Source organism: Euwallacea fornicatus, unplaced genomic scaffold (assembly GCF_040115645.1).
Source record: "Euwallacea fornicatus isolate EFF26 unplaced genomic scaffold, ASM4011564v1 scaffold_105, whole genome shotgun sequence".
NCBI lineage: Eukaryota > Metazoa > Arthropoda > Insecta > Coleoptera > Curculionidae > Euwallacea > Euwallacea fornicatus.
The window spans coordinates 209268-228649 of record NW_027096073.1 but is presented as its reverse complement, the minus strand read 5'-3'; the positions used below and the strand labels follow the sequence as shown (position 1 = coordinate 228649).

General features: G+C 54.4%; 2 long non-coding RNA genes across 2 annotated transcripts; one reads left to right on the top strand and one right to left on the bottom strand.

The window, feature by feature from the left end:
* Positions 1-385: 385 nt before the first annotated feature.
* On the bottom strand, positions 386-18863 carry LOC136350081 (uncharacterized). The gene is made up of 2 exons (XR_010734060.1): positions 18734-18863; positions 386-521 (listed from the first exon to the last, which is right to left on the bottom strand). It is a non-coding gene; the product is annotated as an uncharacterized lncRNA (long non-coding RNA).
* On the top strand, positions 13173-13581 carry LOC136350082 (uncharacterized). The gene is made up of 2 exons (XR_010734061.1): positions 13173-13309; positions 13358-13581. It is a non-coding gene; the product is annotated as an uncharacterized lncRNA (long non-coding RNA).
* Positions 18864-19382: the final 519 nt, after the last annotated feature.

Below are 19382 nucleotides of genomic sequence, written 5' to 3'. Positions count from 1 at the left end.
GGCGACCTTGGGGTCCATCGCGCACCCTTCCTTTGAAGGCAGTCGTTGAATTTCGACAGTCAGCGAGGCCTGCTTCGGCACCTCGCCCACCGTCCTCTGGGGCTCCGAGCACCCCTGAGGAGGTAACGAAAGATCCACTTCTTTGCTCTTCATGATTCTTCCTGTTTGTGTGCCTCTCTTAGTCCTCATCCTCTCCCTCCACCCGTCCGGCAAGGTAAGACCCGCCAGTAGCTACGCTACCGCCGGCATGGCCTTTGGGATCATTGGATGAGTACAAGCCCTCCCACTACGACAAAGTGGAGACACATCGGGAGGGAACCTGAACTAACCTGAACTAACCTGAACTAACCTGAACTAACCTGAACTAACCTGAACTAACCTGAACTAACCTGAACTAACCTGAACTAACCTGAACTAACCTGAACTAACCTGAACTAACCTGAACTAACCTGAACTAACCTGAACTAACCTTTTTTTTTTTTTTTTTTTTTTTTTTTTTTTTTATTATAGAGGAGGGAAACCTTCATAGGTACCCGGTCTGTTGTTCTGGCGACCGGGTTATGTGGGATTCGTCCCTGAATGGGACGCCTACCCACTAAAACCCTCCTCTCTTCACCCTGGTTCCCCCCCGGAACCGCCGCTAAGCATTACTTCAGGGGGGGGGTGGTATTTCCCTTGACTACCCCACCCCCCCAAAGGGCGGGGCAGCCAGTCGTCTCTTTCTTTCCTCTTCTCTAGCCCTTCTCAAAGCCCTTCTAAATGCCTCACATTTTCCTGTTCCTGTCCTATGTCCCTTTTCATTACAAATCCCACACATGTCCTCCCCTTTGCAATCCTGTCCCTTATGACCTTCTTCGCAACACACAAAACAGCACCTCGATCTGTCCTTCCCTGTACATTCCCTAGCTTCATGCTCAAATCCCCAACATTTATAACACCTTTTCACCTCCAGTCTTTTCTCCATTCTGCATCTCACATATCCGATTCTGATGTATGGGTCCTTCATCAATTCATCCGCCACTTTCTCGTCCATAACCACTGTCACCGCCTGTGTGTCCCATTTATTTGCCCTCATGTCCCCCAAAGAAAAGTCATCCTCACTCAGTCCTATAACTCTCGTCATTATCGCCTGCTTTACCTCTTTTCCCCCTGTAGTAATCTCCATTCCTCTTATGTGTATGGCAACCCTTTTTGTTTTAGGTCCCATAACTCTCACTTTCGTCCTCAACTGCCACTCTATCGCCCTCTTGATCTCCTTGACGCATTCTACATCACTTCCCATTGTCATTAGAATTTTCCCTTCTTTCGTTGTTCTCAGGCCATTTATTTCCTTGTTTCCTCCCTTATATTTTATTGATTTCTTTATTTCACCCATCGTTGTCTCCAAGTCTTCCCCACTCACCCGGTCCACCACTAGAGCGTAACTTTTTCTTTTTCTTCCTCTATTTATCTCTTCTTCTTCCCGTCCGTCCGTATAGATCATAACCTTAGTTGTTCCGTTTTTAAACACCGCTTCTATTATTTTTCTTAGTCTCTCAACACTCATCCCCTCAATTCTATGCATTGCCACCCACTCGTCGTCCACAGTTTCTGTTTTAAGTTTGTATAAGTTTTCCCAAAGTTCTTCCTCCTTATCAGTAAGTCCAATTCTTATAATTTTCTGTCTTAATTGTTTCTCCCCCACCCCAGATTTGAAGTTATGAAGTTGCTCAACCACCACAAAATCTTCCTCACATTCCATTAATTCCGGATACCTTCTTCTATATTCGGCTTGCACTCCCTTTTCCATCTTAGTATCTCCCATCTCAACCATCACTACCTTCACCGTTGTCATTTTACTGTTCAATGGATTCCCAATTTTAATTTCCGTATTTATAAAAGTCGATTCAAGCCAATTATTTTCAACAATATTTTTAAAATCCTCATAATTATTAATACCATCTATACTTTCAATATCCCCTTCTTTATTTGTTTGAGTTGCTTGTTCTACCGTTCCTATTTTTTCTGTTTGTACATCAGCATCGTTAATAATTTTATCCGCCTTCTCGTATTTATTGTTTTCTAGCCAGTCCTTAATTATATTTCTTTCGAATACTTTCTTTTGTTTTCCTAATTGTTTGCAAATTTCTTTGATATCCCTATGAGTGCTTTTTTCTATTTTATTTTCTAAATTTTTAATTAACCCCTTAACCCTTTCTATTGTTTCCATCAGAATAAATACTTCTACGCTTTCTTTTTTCTTATATGGTTCTTCCCCGATGCATCTCTCCAATTCAACCCTCAACACCCTCGAGCAAACTTGGCCCCCCCCAGAATCCATGGGGCCAGCGCCGGCCACCGGGGCTTCCACCCGGTCGGAGCCGACGGCGGGACTATCACCCGCCTGGGGTACTCTAATGTTTTGCTTACTCATTTCGCCCTTTTTTGTGTCTCTCTTAGTCGGTCTCCCCCTCCTCTGACCTCTCCAGCAGGAATCCTACTGGAGAAGACAGAAGAGTCGGAAACGTGAAGCCCCCCCACCACGACAAGGTGGAGACACCGCAGGGGGGAACCTGAACTAACCTGAACTAACCTGAACTAACCTGAACTAACCTGAACTAACCTGAACTAACCTGAACTAACCTGAACTAACCTGAACTAACCTGAACTAACCTGAACTAACCTGAACTAACCTGAACTAACCTGAACTAACCTGAACTAACCTGAACTAACCTGAACTAACCTGAACTAACCTGAACTAACCTGAACTAACCTGAACTAACCTGAACTAACCTGAACTAACCTGAACTAACCTGAACTAACCTGAACTAACCTGAACTAACCTTTTTTTTTTTTTTTTTTTTTTTTTTTTTTATAGAGGTTAGGGGAATCTGCCAACAGACATCGGGGGCCTGGCTCATAGCGATCTTATTCGCCCCCTTTGTGTCGGGTTAGTGTCTCCGATCGGGAGAGCACCTACCGACTAAACCCCCTGTCCTCTCTTCACCCCTGAGTGTGTGTTCCCCCCCGGCTCGGTTCATCACCATTCCTACGGGGGGGGAGGTGGCATTCTCGACGACTACCTCCGCCATCCTCGTGGAGGTAGGGTTCCCTCAATCCTAATCGCTGTCCTCCTCCGCAAGTCCACGTACAGTCCTACCAGCTCTCCTCAAGTTTTCACTTACTCTCTTCGCTTCCATGATCTTACCTATCATGAAAGCAAAGGCGTCCCACTTTCTCTCGCTCTCGACAATCTCTCTACCGATAGAGTTTCGATCCAGGGTGAGTCCGCCCGCCCTGGCTTCCGCTCTATCGGCTTCCCAATGCTGACACTCCCAGAGCGTGTGCTCCGGCGTGTCGGCCACACCGGTTGTTTCGTTCCCGCAGAACCAGCAGTGGTCGCTGCGCTCCGCCCCTATGCGTCGCAGATACTTCCCGAACACGCCGTGCCCGGTGAACATCTGCGACAGGGAAAAACTGGGCTTCGCCCATGCGCACTCGTTCCACTGCCTTATGCTAGGCACGAACACCTTCATCCATCCTCCGTACTCGTTCCATTCCCTTTCCCATTCCTGAATTACCCATTCCGACACCTCATTTTTGTGCTCTCTCCCACGTTCCCACAGCATTCGTCTCTCCTGCACTCTTATTCTTACAGGAGGGATCTTGGCCAGTGCCAGCACCGCTTCGCCCGGAGCCGTCCGGTAGGCGCACGCCACCCTGAGCGCGAGTCGACGATTGGCTCGCTCCAGTATGCCGTGGTACCTCCGGTACGCCAACTCCGATTGCCAAATCGGAGCCGCGTAGAGCAGGGCTGACGACGCCGCCATGACCATCACCCTCCTCCGTTCGTAACTCAGGCCGTTTGCTCTCGGGAGGATCCCTTCCAATTTCTGGACGATCCTTCCTACCTTTTCGGCTGTTCGCCGGGCGTGTTCGCCGAAGCGGGCATTCCTGCCGAACCACACCCCGAGATACTTCAAATGCTCGACCGTCTCGTAACTTCTTCCATCCATCGCTATTGACAGACTCGTCAGCTTGCGCCTTCCGGCCAGGATCACCATTTCCGTCTTTTCGACGGCCATGCTGAGCCCCTTCCTGCTGAAAGTTTCGGCGACCAGTTGCATGGCCCGCCTGACTCTCGTCTCCAGGATTTCCCCGTTCTTTGCCTCCACCACCAACGCGAGGTCATCCGCGTACGCCACCGGAGTGACGCCCTTTGGATAACCCATCGTCAGCAGCTCGTCGTAGAACAGGTTCCACAAGACGGGACCCAGAACGGACCCCTGAGGAACCCCACACGTCAACTCTCGAACTTCCCCGTTTGGCAACGTCAAAAAACGATTTTGCAGGTATGATTGGATCACTCCAATCAGATACCTGCTCACCCGGGACCTCCTCATCGTTTCGACGATGAGATCCCACGGGGCCGCGTTAAAAGCGTTACGAACATCAATTGTCACCATAACGGAAAAGCCCGCGTGAGCGTAGCTCTTCCCCCTGATCCCCTCAACGATCCGCATGACGGCGCCCATGGCGTCCATGGTACACCTGCCCTTCATGAACCCAAACTGCCGCTCACTTATCATACTCAGTTCGTTTGCTTCGTCCAGTAGTCTGGTCTTGATCACTTTCTCTACCACTTTCCCGAGTCCGTCGATGAGACAGATGGGCCGGTAGGAGGTCTCGGCGTTCGGATTTCCCTTCGGTTTCTCCACCAAGGCTAATCGGGCTCTCTTCCAGATTTCCGGGAAACTTCCCGAGGTCAAGATGCGCGATGCGCAATCGGCCATACCCTGGGGCGATGCCCCAAGATACAGCTTCAAGACCTCGTTCGGAATCCCGTCCATCCCCGGGGCCTTACGGCTCCTGAGAGTACCGACCGCCCGGCGAATCTCCTCAGTTGAGACCCGTACCACATGAGTTTCCCCCGTTTCCCCGGTATCCCAAATGACCCTCTCCTTCGTCGGAAACAGTTCGTCCACCTTCCGAAGCATTTCTGCTTCTGGGAGGTGGCTTCTTTTCAAGTGACCAAGTTTCCCGGCTACGATCTTGTAACCGAGTCCCCAGATGTCCCTTTCTAGCTCGTCACAGAGCCCCTTCCACGACTCTCCCTTGGCCTTCCTAATGGATGCCTTCAAGACCTTTCTTGCCTCGCGCAGGGACGACTGAAGGTCGTCCAGTCCTCGCGGTTCCCGCCGGACTCTCTCTCTCATCACCCGTCTCCGGGCCCTGACGCATTCTCTCCTTTTCTCCGCGATCTCTTCATTCCACCAGTACACGGCCTTCCGACCTCTACCAGTCCCCTTCTTGCGGAGGCACTGGTTGCAGGCGTGAGTGATGTCCCTCACTATTAGTTCGGGATCATCCGCCACCCCCACATTCTGGTCTTGGGCCACGAACTGCCTCAGTTTCTCCAATCCGCGGCTATCCACTACCCATCCACTCGTCACCCTCTCCGACTTTGCCCCTTGTGCGTGTCCCTCCCCGCCGATGGAGAAAGACACGTACCGGTGCCCGCTTCCGCTCTCCGTCTCGCATTCAACTTTCCAGTCTCTCACCATTCTAAACGCAATCGCTCCCGCCATAGTAATGTCGATCAGCGACCTTCCGTTTCTGTTTCCGAACGTCCACTCCCCCCCTTGATTGAGAGGAGTGAACTCTCCCGCGTCCAGGAAATCCTCCAAGGCAAGACCGTAGGCGTTTCGCGCGACAGAGCCAAAACGCCCACACTTTGCATTTAGGTCCCCAGCGATGAGGACCCTCCTGCCGTTCAATCCCCTCACGTACCCCTCTAACCGAGCGAGGAACGCCTCGAATTCGGCCGTCCTCTTGTTCGGAGAGAAGTACGCTGAGATCAGCGTGATACGCTCCAACCCTACCGCCACGAATCCCCGATCCCTGTGGATGGACTTGACCTTCACGTGGTCGGCTAACCACACGAAGGCGTCGTCGCACCTGTCTCGGATCTCATTCCCTTTCGTTTGGTTCGGCTCTTGACCCAGAACAACGTCGATGCCTCGTTCCTTGACCACCTGGGTCAGTAGATCGGTTGCCAACCGCTTCCTGTCCAGGTTGATCTGGAGGCACCTGAGGTCCCCGATTGCCAATTCTTTGACCACATTCACTCTCCCTCGCTCACGCTACTTGAGGATCACTTACCCCGTTTCCTCCTCTCCTCCTCCAGCAGGAGGGGGCTGCGTCCCCTCCTGCCTCCTGTCGATGGTATCGGACACCACCCCCACCACTTCTCCGCGCAAATCACTCACCCTCGGCACTCCGCGCGCTGCTACTCCGCCCTGTTGCGGGACCTCCCGAGCATCCTTCTCCCCCGAGTTCGGAGGGGATTCTCGGGTCATCCCGCCCCCATCCCCTAGGTCCTTCTCTCTCTCCCCCTCTTTAGGGGGGGAGGGAGAGCGTTCCTTCCGTGGTCTCTTGCCCCTCTTTTTGGAGGGTTTTGGTTTCCCCTCGGTGACATCCCCCTGTTCGAGTGTCGTGGTGGGTGTCGGCTTGGCAGCACCCTCCACCCTCTTTTCCCGCCCCCCGCATTCTGGACTCCCCGCACTGTGGCCCTCCGCGCCACAGAGGGGACAAAACCGGGGATACTTGCAATCCGCGGCCCTGTGCCCCTCCCTGGCACATCGAGCGCACAGTTTGGCCCTGTCCACCCCCGTACATCCCCCCGCCCTGTGGCCTATCTCCCAACATCGGAAGCACCTGCCGGAGTCTTTCAACTCCCGCAGGCGGCACCTCCCGATGCCCACCCTGAGGTCGGCGATCCCCCGCACCCTCGCCGCCTCCAACTCCCCCACCACGCGGATCGTGGCAGTTTGGCAACTGCCGAAGCTCTCCCTGAGGCCCACCAGTTTTACCTGGTCCGTCCTCAGAGCGGCCGCAACGGCAACCGCCCCCACCACGTCCACGTCCCTCGCCAGGGCGTCCAAGCCGGTGACCCGGAACGTCACAGATCTCGACCCTTGCCCCGTGCGTACCCTCTCAGCCCCCAGACCCTTGCCCAGGATGGCCTTGAGCTCCTCGCTCTCCTTCGCCCCCCCCTTGGGGAGAGTGAGGAGGACCTCCCCCTTCCTGGTCTCCCGCACGGACCCAATCCTGAGATCTGTACCGCTACGCGACACCAACTCCTTCACCCTCTTGAGGGTGTCCCCATAGGTGGCCCCCGCCTCTCGGGAGACGAACACCACCTCTTCCTCGCGTCCACTCGCCTGGACCTTCGTCCCCTGCGCAGGCAGTATCCTCTCTCCCACATTTTTAGCCGCCGCATACAGGAGGATCCGTATCTCCTCTCCAAGGTCCATGGCCGCCATTTCCATTATCCTCCTAAACTCCCAGGGGTTGGCTCCGTGGACCATCGGGACGACGATCCTGCTCCTCCCCAGTCTCACCATCTCCCTCAGCAGGCTCCTTGTGGCTTCCAGGACCATCCTTGGTCCCGTCCCCTCGAGTTCGCTGAAGAAGATTCTTCTCTCCTGCCTCTCCTCCTGCTCTCCTACTTGCAGGGTGTACCCCAACCTGAACTAACCTGAACTAACCTGAACTAACCTTTTTTTTTTTTTTTTTTTTTTTTTTTTTTTTTTCCGAGGAGGGGGAATCTTCTTAAGACACCCGGCCTGGTCCACGACCGGGTAGTGTGGGATTCGACCGACCATTACGTCGCCCGCCTACCCACTAAACCCACCTCCCCTCTTCTGCCCCGGAACCGCCTCTCGGCATTACATCAGGGCTTCCTTGCTCGCTCCAGACTAGGTACGGACTCTACTCCGCACTCCACTCTTTTTTCTCTCATTCTCTCTCGCAGTCTTGGCCCTCAAGATGTTCTCTATCAGGCCCTCGAATGCCATCCATTTCTCCTTGCTTTCCACTAGCTCATTCCCTATCGCGCCTCGGTTCAGGTCGAGTCCTCTCCCCCTCGCCTCCGCACGATAGTCCTCCCATTCTGGACACGTCCACAGCGTGTGCTCCGGCGTGTCCTCCCTTTCGTCACAGAACCAGCATTCCGCACTCCTTTCCACTCGTATTCGCTTCAGGTATTTCCCAAACACCCCGTGTCCGGTAAATACCTGAGCCAACATGTACCCGCTCTTCGTCCACTCACATTCGTACCACGCACGGATCCGGGGTATGAAGGTCTTTGCCCAACCCTCATACTTCTCCCAGTCCTGCTCCCATTCCTTCATTGCCCATTCCTTCGCCTCTCTATTCCCTTCCCACATCATGCTTCTTTCCATTACCCGTATTCTCACTGGAGGAATCTTGGCTAATGCCAACACCGCAGCGGTCGGTGCCGTTCTGTAGGCACTGGCCACCCTGAGCGCGAGCAAGCGATTTGCCCTCTCCAGGACGGCCTCATACCCTCCGTACGCTAACTCCGTCCGCCAGACTGGAGCAGCGTACAGCAGGACCGACGATGCCGCCATTACCATCATCCTCCTCCTTTCATACGCCAATCCACTCGCCCTGGGCAGAATGCCCTCGAGCTTCCCAATCACTTTCGCTACCTTTTCGGCGGTCCGACGTACGTGCTCACCGAAACGAGCATTTCTGCCGAACCACACTCCCAGGTATTTCACGCATTCCTTCGTCTCGTACGAGACGTCGTCCACTCTCAGACTCATACTTCTGATTTTCCTTCGGCCGGCCAGGAGCACCATTTCGGTTTTATCCGTAGCCATGCTAAGCCCCATGCGCTGGAACGTATCGGCGACCAGTTCCATGGCCCACCTAGTCCTCGCCTCTAGGGTTACCCCATCTTTCGCCGAGACCACCAACGCCAAGTCGTCCGCGTAGGCCACCGGAGTGACCCCTCGCGGATACTCGACGGTCAGTATCCCGTCGTAGTAGAGGTTCCACAAGACGGGGCCCAGGACGGACCCCTGAGGAACTCCACACGACAGCTCTCGGACTCCCCCGTCAGGCAACACCAAAACCCGATCTTGCAGGTACGACTGAACTACGTTCAAGAGGTACCCGCTCACCTGGGCCCTCCTCATCACGTCGATGATTAGGTCCCAAGGCGCCGTATTAAAAGCGTTCTTAACATCAATTGTCACCATGACGCAGAAGCCCGCGTGCGTGTAGCTCTTCCCCCTGATCCCCTCAACTATCCGCATGACCGCCCGCATGGCGTCCAAGGTACTCCTGCCCTTGACGAACCCATGCTGACTCTCGCTCACCATTCCACGTACCCTCGCTTCTTCCAGCAATCTGGTCTTGACCACCTTTTCGGTCACTTTTCCGAGTCCGTCCACGAGACATATGGGCCGGTACGAGGCCTCTGCACCTGGATCACGTTTCGGTTTCTCTACCAGCACCAGTCGAGTCCTCTTCCAGACTTTAGGGTATTCGCCCGAGGTCAAGATGCGATTTACGCAACCCACCATACCCTGGGGCACTGCCCCAAGATACAGCTTCAAGACCTCGTTCGGTAACCCGTCCAGTCCCGGAGCCTTGCGGCTCTTGAGACTCCCGACGGCCTGACGGATCTCCTCCACGGTGACTCGAGGTACGTCATTCGGCCCCACTTGCACCTTTTCCCATACTACCCGCGGCTTCACCGGAAATAGCGTGTCCACCTGCCTGCGCATTTCTGCTTCGGGCAAGGGACCATTACTCAGACGGCCAAGTTTCCCGGTCACAATTTTGTAACCGAGCCCCCAGACGTCCGTCTCCAGCTCCGCACAAACTTTCTTCCACGCCTCCCTCTTGGCATTCCTTATGGACTCCTTGAGGGCCTTACGCTCTCTCTTGCATTCTTCCGCTGCACCTGTGTCTATCACACCACCTCTTCCTCTCACCCTCGTCCATCTCCTTCTCGCCCTTATGCACGCTTTTCTCCTTTCGGCAACTTCATCACACCACCAGTACATCGCACGCTTCGTTTTCCCATTGCCACTATCCCGCTTCCTCATACACTCGTCGCAGGCATCGCTTATCTCCCGAACTATTCCTTCGGGAGTTTCCACGACACCCAGATCGACTCTTTCGTTCACGTACCGGTCCACTTTTTCTAGACCTTTCGTACTCATCATCCATCCCCCTTTTTCCACCTTTTCTCTCCCACCACCAGACACTATCCCTCCCCGCACTATGCGATAGGAGATGTATCTGTGGCCACTACCACTCTCCATTCCCACTTCAACCCTCCAATCTCTCACCCAGCCACTCACCGACGCTCCCGTCATGGTCACGTCAATCAGTGACCTGCCGTTTCGGTTGCCGAACGTCCACTCATCCCCGATGTTGTTGGGGACGAGCTCTGCTGCGTCCAGAAACTCCTCCAGAACCCGTCCGTAGGCATTCGTCACCCCAGAGCCGAACCGCCCACTCTTAGCGTTCAGGTCCCCGGCAATGAGGACCCTCCTGCTGTCACGCCCCCTGACGCACCCCCCCAACCGATCGAGCCACGCCGAGAAATCGGCGGTGCTCTTGTTCGGGGAGAAGTACGCGGAGACGAGAGTGATGCCGTCCAGCTCCGCAACAACGAACCCCCGGTCCCGGTGGATCGACTTCACCCTCACACCCGGCGCAAGCCAGATGAAGGCGTCATCGACCCTGTCCCGGACGAGATCCGTCCCAGCGACGCACGGCTCTTGACCGAGCACCACATGGATGCCCTGCTCCCTAACCACCTGGTACATGAGGTCCGTCGCGAGACGGCCCCTGTCCAGGTTGATCTGCAGGCACCGCAGTTCCCCGTTAGACGCCATGATCCCAAACATACTCCACGCTCACGCACACGCGCATTCACACGCACTCACCCACTCGTGTCCGCACCTAGTCCTTCCGCTGCCCTTCCCCGCCGCTCACCATGGACCTGAGGTATCTGGTGGACGGCGAAACATCCATCATCTTCCCCGGGCCCGGTGTGGACGTCTCTGTCGGCTCCTCCCCGGCATCCGGCACCCTCTCCGCGCCCTTGGGCTTTCCCTCGGCCACGGACGTGCCTCCAGCCTTGGGCTTCCCCTTGGCCTCGGGCTCGCCCCTAGCCTTGTGTTTCCCCTTGGGCTCGGGCTCGCCCCCAGCCTTGGGTTTCCCCTTGGCCTCGGGCTCGCCCCTAGCCTTGTGTTTCCCCTTGGGCTCGGACTCGCCCCCAGCCTTGGGTTTCCCCTTGGCCTCGGGCTCGCCCCCAGCCTTGGGTTTTCCCTTGGGCTCGGGCTCGCCCCCAGCCTTGAGTTCCCCCTTGGCTTCGGACACGCCCCCAGCCTTGGGCTTCCCCCCAGCTTTAGGCTCCCCCGTGGCCCCGTTGACCGCTCCGCACCCTGGTCCCCCGGCACTGTGCCCCCCTGTGCTGCACAAGGGGCAGAACCTATCCGCGCTGCAGGCCGCGGCCTTATGGCCCTCCTGCGCGCACCTTGCGCACAGCTGTGAGCGGTTCACCCCCTTGCATTCCCCCGCTCTATGGCCTCTTTCCCAGCAGCGGTAACAGCGGCCTGTCTCTCGCCTCTCTCTCAGCCGGCACCGTGAGATGCCGACCTGAAGGTCCGAGATCTTCCGCAGTGCCACCGCAGCCTCTCCTTCCGCGAGAAGGGTGGCGGTTTGGCAGCTCCCAAAACTGGGACGCAGGCTGAGCAGCCGCAGCCGCCCCTGCCCCACCCCAGCCGCGGTCGCCACCGCCCCCACCACCTCCTCAGCCGTAGTCACCCCGTCCAGGCCATGGACGAGGAAGGCCACGGCTCTCCCGGCTCCCCCTCTCACTCTCCCTCCTCCCAGCTCCTTAGAGAGCAGCTCGCGCAGCTGCTCCCCCTTACCCCCCTTTGGCACGATCAGGAGCACCTCTCCCTTCTTTGTCTCCCTGACTGTGCCCACCTTCACCTCCGTTCCCCCCTTGGCCACCACCTGCCTCACCTTTCGGAGGGCGTCCAAATAGGAGGTCCCCTCCTCTCGCGTGACGAAGATGACGTCCTCCTCCTCCTTAGGTCCCGCCACCCTCGCCTCTCCCTCCTTTCCTCCCGGCACATAGAAGCGGAGCCTGATCCCGCTCCCCGCCGCCGCAAGCTCCCCCAGCTTCCTCAGCTTCCCGGGATCGGATCCCGGGACCTGAGGGATAACCACCTCCGTCCTCCCCTCCATCTGAGCGGTTCGAACGAGCTCCCTCAGCGCTCCGTAGACCGCCTCGGGACTCATCTCCCCACCCAACTGTCGGAAGAAGACGAAGCGCTCCTGCGTCTCCATCCTCCCCCCCCTTCGCATCCGGCAGGACTGCACAAGGAAGGGCATCGTTCCCTCCTCCTGGTCCCCCCCTAGGTCCGCCAACTCCGGAAGCATGGCCAGGATCCGCCCTTTGGCCGCACTGTCCCCCTCCCCAACAATAATCGCCATATCCCTGCGGTACCCCTCTGAGAAGGGGTCACCGCGAACCGTCTCCGTCAGCGAGAACAAACCCGCCTCCCACCTTTCCCGGATCGCCGCACGCAGCTCCCCGGAATCGACCAGGAGGCGGATTCGCTCCCACTGTTCCGCCGTTCTCCTTTCCTCCTCCGTGTCCGTCTGGACGCCGCAGGTAGCCGTCTCGACCCCCTCTCTGCGCGCCCTCTCGGATTCCTCCAGTCTCCCTCTCAGCCTTTCGACTTCCCTCCTGAGGCTCTCTTTTTCCTCCTCCTCCCTCTCCTCCGTGCGCATCACGTTTCGCAGGGAGCTCCTTAATGCTCTCATGGCATTATTGAGGTCCTCCTTGGACCTATGCCCCCTCTTGATGACCCGGTCCAAGTCCTCCACCCTGGCCAGGATCCCCTCCAGCGACGAACCCCCCGTAAACGAGAGGGAAAAGCTCTCCTCCGCCCTCCTCCGCTTTTCTCCTTTTGGAGTACTTGCCGGAGGAGGCATCTCATTCGAGAAAGCAAAGGAGAGTTCCTCCCTCTTCGCTCCCTCATCCATTCCACACACACCACTCACACCACTCATCTCATCCCCTCCACTCACCTGCCTCTCCTTCCCGCTGCTTCCCTCTCCTTTCCCCTTCGGTGGGGTACGCTTTAGTTTCGCGCTCCTCGCGAACCCCTCCCTCGTCTCCATCTTCTCCCATTTCTCCGGTAGGCTGGATTGCCTAGAGTGTTTCTGGCCCTCCCCAGAATCCTTGGGGCCAGCGCAGGCTACCGGGACTCTCACCCGGTCAGAACCTACGGCGGGACTAACACCCGCCTGGGGTACTATGTTTTGCGATTCACTCTTCATTTTTTCTTTTTTTAAATTCCTTCCCCTTGTCTTTTCCATCCAGGTTAGTCTTTGGGTAAGCACAGGATATCAGGATGGGTTCTTTCAGGATTCTGGATAATTTCAAGGACACTCCGTGGAGTCGGAATTCATCAAGGATAGGGTGATTGGATAAATTGCACTTTGGGATTTAAGTGCAATTTCAGCTTAGGTATCCGTAGGCTCGCCACACCTATGTTCACTGGATGAAGGTGAACCCTAACGGGACCGCTAGGAACTGGACCCCCACCAGCCATGCATCCCGTCGGCGCGCATCCCACCTTAGGATTTGGGAGGTATTTATAGTGGCCTCACCACCCGACCCCGAAGGATCCCCGCTCATCCAACTCACCCCAGTAGGAACAGCATTTCTACCATTCCACCAGTTAGAGCAGATGTTTGCGGTCTGATCTTTGGATAGGACAAATAAGGATTCTCCTTAGAGCGGAAGTTTTCAGGAATAAAGGTAAGTTGGAGGAAACTGCACTTTGGTATGTAAGTACAATTTCAGCTGAAGTTCCGCAGACTCGCCACGTCTGTCTTCACAGGGTGAATCTTCACGGGGTCGCTCGGAGCTGGACTTCCCTCCAGCCTTGCACCCCTTCGGCACGCACCACACCTTGGGAATTGGGAGGTAGTTATAGTGGCCTCACCACTCGATCTCCTAGGAGCTCCCCACTCTTCCAATTTGCCCCGTCAAGACAACATTTCTGCCATCTTACCAGGACAAACCCGAAGTTTACGGTATACCGAGCTGGTCCACGGCAGAAGTTTTCGTTCCGGACTTGCAAGTTTTAAATTGCAGCCATCACTTATCACTCCCACTAACCAAAGCCCCGCAAAGAGCCTTGGCCGTTCCCCTATCCGCCACCCGGGGGACGCGCCTGATAGGTTGCTCAACCCACAGGAACCTGAACTAACCTGAACTAACCTGAACTAACCTGAACTAACCTGAACTAACCTGAACTAACCTTTTTTTTTTTTTTTTTGTTTTTTTTTTTTTTTTTAAAGGAGGGGAAAATCTTCGAAAGATACCCGGCCTGTTGGACTCTCGACCGGGTTATGTGGGATTCATCCACCCGTGACGAGGGACACGGGATGAACGCCTACCCACTAAAAACCCCCCCCTCTCCCCGCCACCTTTTAATACCCCCCCCGGAACCGCCAACGTGGGCATTACTTCGAGTAGGGGGACGAGGAGAAAATTGGCACTGTGCGGCGCTATCCTCCGTGTGGCACTCGCGGTCGCGGACGTCCGCCTTTTGTACCCCGAGCACGATCACACGCACTTCGCTACCCCTTGAGTTCGTCCGTGCATTTTGTCCGCATTATCAGTTCGAGGGCGCTCATTGTAGCGTTCCACGTCTTTTCACTGTGGGCCAATAGGTCTGCCACGTTGTCCGCACTAAATGTTGCCACTCCGCATGTGGCCGCGACGCGTGTTCGTATATCCGTGAATTTGGGACACACGAAAATTGCGTGGTTCGGATCGTCCGTCCCTCCCGCACAATAGTCACAATCGGCTGTAGTTCTCTTCCCGATGCGCTTGAGATAGCTCCCAAACGCTCCGTGACCGGTTAGTGCTTGGGTACCATAATATCCCAAGTGTCCCCACTGTCGTGTTGTCCACCACTTCACATTTTTGACGAACACCTTGGTGTGCCCGTTGTAATTGTCCCACCGTTGTTGCCACCTTTCCAGGAGGCGTTGTCTCGCCGTCACTTTTTCCCGGGGATCTTGACCGTGGATTTCGCATCGTTCTAGAATCAGTAGGTCGACCGGTGGCATCCCGGCCAATGCCTGCGCCGCGATTAATGACACTGTCCGATATGCACATGTGACCAGGATGGCCAGTCGCCTGTTGACCCTCTCAAGTTTGGCGAGATGTACCTGCCTGGAAACGATGGCCTCGCCCCAGACCGGTGCAGCGTACAGGACCGTGGACATTCCGACCGCCGCCAGGGTCCGCCTTTTGGCGGCAGAACAACCCCCGATCCTGGGCATGACCCGGCCCAGCCCATTCACCACCCGACTCACTTTGTCACACACATATTGCACGTGAGCTCCGAAGTTTAGGTCTTTGCCCACGTGCACACCCAGTAACCTAGTCGACGCGGTGCTAACGACGTCCGTTCCCCTCGCTCCGCCGCGTCCTTCCAGTCGGACGGCGAGATGCCGCACTTTCCGCCTTCCGGATATGAGAACCATCTCCGTCTTGTGGTCGGCCACGGCGAGACCCATGTCCGTCAGTTTGCGTATTATCGCATTGACCACAACGCCGGTTTTTTCCTCTAACGAGGTCCGATTCTTCGCTCTTACTACTATTGACAGATCATCGGCGTAGGCGATTAAGTCGACGCCGGGAGGAACCGGGGTTGCGAGCACCTCGTCGTAGTAGACGTTCCATAGTACGGGACCCAACACGGACCCCTGTGGAACGCCGCAGGTCGTGGAGAACTCGAGGTTGTCGTAGTTCGTCACCAGGATACGTCTTTCACTCAGATAGGACTTGACGAGTCCTATCAAATACTCACTCACGCCTTTGCCCTGTAGGGCCCGTACGATGCCGTCCCAGGGGGCGCTGTTAAATGCATTAGCCACGTCGAGGCAAACCATCACGCAGAATTCTCTCCTCTTGTATCCCTGAGCTCCGACGAGCTCCGAGATTTCTTTTACTTTTGATAGAGCGTCTATCGCGGATCTGCCCCTCCGAAAGCCGTATTGGCTGTCCGAAAGAGCTTCTCGCTGCGCTAGCTCGTCGTTCAATCTCGCGCACAGTATTTTCTCAACCTGAACTAACCTGAACTAACCTGAACTAACCTGAACTAACCTTTTTTTTTTTTTTTTTTTTTTTTTTTTTTTATAGAGGAGGGAAACCTTCCTAGGTACCCGGCCTGTTGTTCTGGCGACCGGGTTATGTGGGATTCGTCCCTGAGTGAAACGCCTACCCACTAAAACCCTCCTCTCTTCACCCTGTGTCCCCCCCGGAACCGCCGCTAGGCATTACTTCAGGGGGGGGGTGGAAAAGATATACACTACGAATGTCAACTATTCTCCCCCTCCGGGGTGTCCATTGCCATTCTCTGAACAACCCTCGCTTTCCACAGCGCCCTCCTAAATTCTCCACATCTCCCCATCCCAGTCATATGTCCTTCCATCTCACACAACACGCACCACTCCTTCGCCTCACATGTCTTCCTTTCATGTCCCTTTTTCCCACACCTATAACAACACCCCCTTCTCTCTTCTCCCTTACACTCCGCAATCACATGTCCAATCTCCCAGCACCTTAAACATTTCCTCAAATTCACTCTCCTCTCGACTCTACATACTGCCCATCCAATCTTGATGTTGGGATCCTTCAAAAGGATCTTCCCCCATCTCTCCTTTATCCTAATCGTGCATGCTTGCATGCATCCCCACATTGGCCTTAACTCTCCCACATTAAGTTCATTCTTACCTATCCCTTGCATCCTCTCAATCAGCGCCTTTTCCACGTTTACCCTTTCAACCGTATTATCCATCCCCCTCAAAAACACAGTCATCCAATCATTCATACCTGGCCCTACCGCTCTCACATTCCTTCCCATCATCTTTCCTACTGTTCCACTCACACTCTTTAAATTTCCTTCTTCCTCACCCATTGTCACTACCACTTTTCCATCCTTACTCCTTCTAATTCCAGTCACTTCTTCTTTCACGCACAGTTCAGTCAGTATCCCTTTCACCTTCCTAATCGTATCATTTCCTCCCTCATCCTCTTTGCCATCTACAATCATTGCGTAGGTCCTTTTCTCTCTATTCACCCTCACCTTACCTACTCTTCCGTCCTTTTTGTCATATATGACTGCCTTCGTTCCGGTTCCATGCAGCACCCCCTCTACCATTTTCTTCCATCTATCCATTTCCATTCGGTCCAACCCATGCATTCCTATGATTTCTTCCCCTTCCGTCTCCCTCCTTACTTCCAGTAGCCTCTCAAATATCTCCTCCTCCTTTCCGGCATACCTAATCTTAATGATCCTACTCCTATTTTCTTCCATCTCCTTCCCCTTCCTTTTAACCCTACTGCTAAACTCCGCCACACCAATGTCCTCCTCTATCTCACCCAGCTCCCTGTACCTATTTTTAAACCTTACCCAAACATCCATTTCCTTCCCATTCACTCCTGGCCCCTCGACCACCACTTTCGTTTCTTTCTCACCCGCTACCAGCAGGTCTCCTACCTCTATCCTCACATTCGTGTACTCTTCTTCCTTCCACTCCCTATTTACCTGCTCCACAAACTCCTCATACTTATCCGTTCTCTCCACTTCCCCAGTCTGCGTACCTATTTCCCTTTTTGTTGTACTTACCATTGTTTTTTCTGTTTCAGGTAGATGCCCACCTTCTTCCGTTTGAACCTCAGCTTCGTAGGTAAGTATCTCCTGCCTTTCATACTTGTTTCTATTGATAAATTCTCTAATTATGTTCTTATTTAAGTCTCTAGTTTGTTTTTCTAATTTTCCCGTTATCTCTTTAATTTCCCTTTTTGTGTTGTTTTCAATATACCCTTTCAGTCCGTTTACTAGCTTGGTTATTGCTGCCAGTCCTTCTTTTAAGAGGTACACCTCCACACATTCCTTCCGCTTATAGGGTAACTCACCTTTTCCTTCCTCCTCCGCCATGTTACTCCTTTTCCTTTTTTTTCGCCTTCTGGCACGACACTTACCTTTTTTCCTCTTTCCCCTATGCTATCTCTCCTTCCCTCTGTCCCTGTTCCTTCCACCGTTCGCTCCAACCATTCGTCCCAGACAAGATCAATAGTCCCTACTGACGATGTCCTTCTTTCCCTTCTCACCTCACCTCTTAAAGGGTATTTCTGGCCCCCCCCAGAATCCGCGGGGCCGGCGGTGACCATCGGGGCTTGCACCCGATCGGAGTCACCGGCAGGATTTTTACCTGCCTGGGGTATTCTGTTTTTTTCGGTACTCATCATATATTGGTTTAATTTAGTTTTCTTTGTTTCAGGATTAGGATAAAGCTAGGATTCTCCGAGGAGCGGTATTTACAGGATCTAGGTAAGTAGGTCAAATCATACTTTGGGAGGTAAGTATAATTTCAGCTAAGGTATCCGTGGGTTCGCCGAGCCCATACCTACAGTGTGGAACCCTCCGGAGCCGCTAGGAGCTGGTCCACCTCCAGCCATGCATCCCGTCGGCGCGCACCCCACCTTAGGATTAGGGAGGTATTTATAGTGGCCTCACCACGCGATCCTTAAGGAACCCCGTTCATCTAGTCCACACCGGCAACGGAGACATCCCTGCCCCCGGTGCCCGAGCCCACCAGATGTTTACGGTATGATGAGCTGGTCCACGGCAGAAGTTTTCGTTCCGGACTTGCAAGTTTTACATTGCAGCCATCACTTATCACTTCCACTAACCAAAGCCCCGCAAAGAGCCTTGGCCGTTCCCCTATCCGCCACCCGGGGGACGCGCCTGATAGGTTGCTCAACCCACAGGAACCTGAACTAACCTTTTTTTTTTTTTTTTTTATAGAGGAGGGAAACCTTCCAAAGGTACCCGGTCTGATGTTCTGGCGACCGGGTTATGTGGGATTCGTCTCTAAGTGGGACGCCTACCCACTAAAACCCTCCTCTCTTCACCCTGAGTCCCCCCGGAACCGCCGCTAGGCATTACTTCAGGGGGGGGGCGGTATTTGTCTCATCGTTCACGGCGCTATAGGCTCTCTCCTTTCTATGCTCCTTTCCTTGTCCGATTTCTTTTTCATGATTTTGTTTATCATGTTACTGACGCTGTTCCAATCTTTTTCAGATCTTAACATGAGCATGGACACGTTCTCCATTGTCACTTCTTCAGCGCATTCGTGTGATGCCTCTCCTCTCTCTGCTGCAAAATTTTCACAGAAAAAGATTGTGTGACGCGCATTGTCCCTTTCGCCGCAATACCAGCATGCACTGTCATCTTTCCGTTTTATTCTCTTCAGATACGTTCCGAAAGTTCCGTGACCCGTAAGAGCTTGAGTGAGGAAGAAGTTTACCTCACCCCACTTGCGGTTTTTCCACTCGCCCACGTCCTTAATGAAGACCTTCGTCCACCCCTGATAGTTTTTCCACCTTTCTTGCCACTCCTTTAAAAGTTCGCTTCGGTAAGCGGTCTTCTCCTTCGTCTCTTTTCCGTATCCTTTTGCCCTTTCTT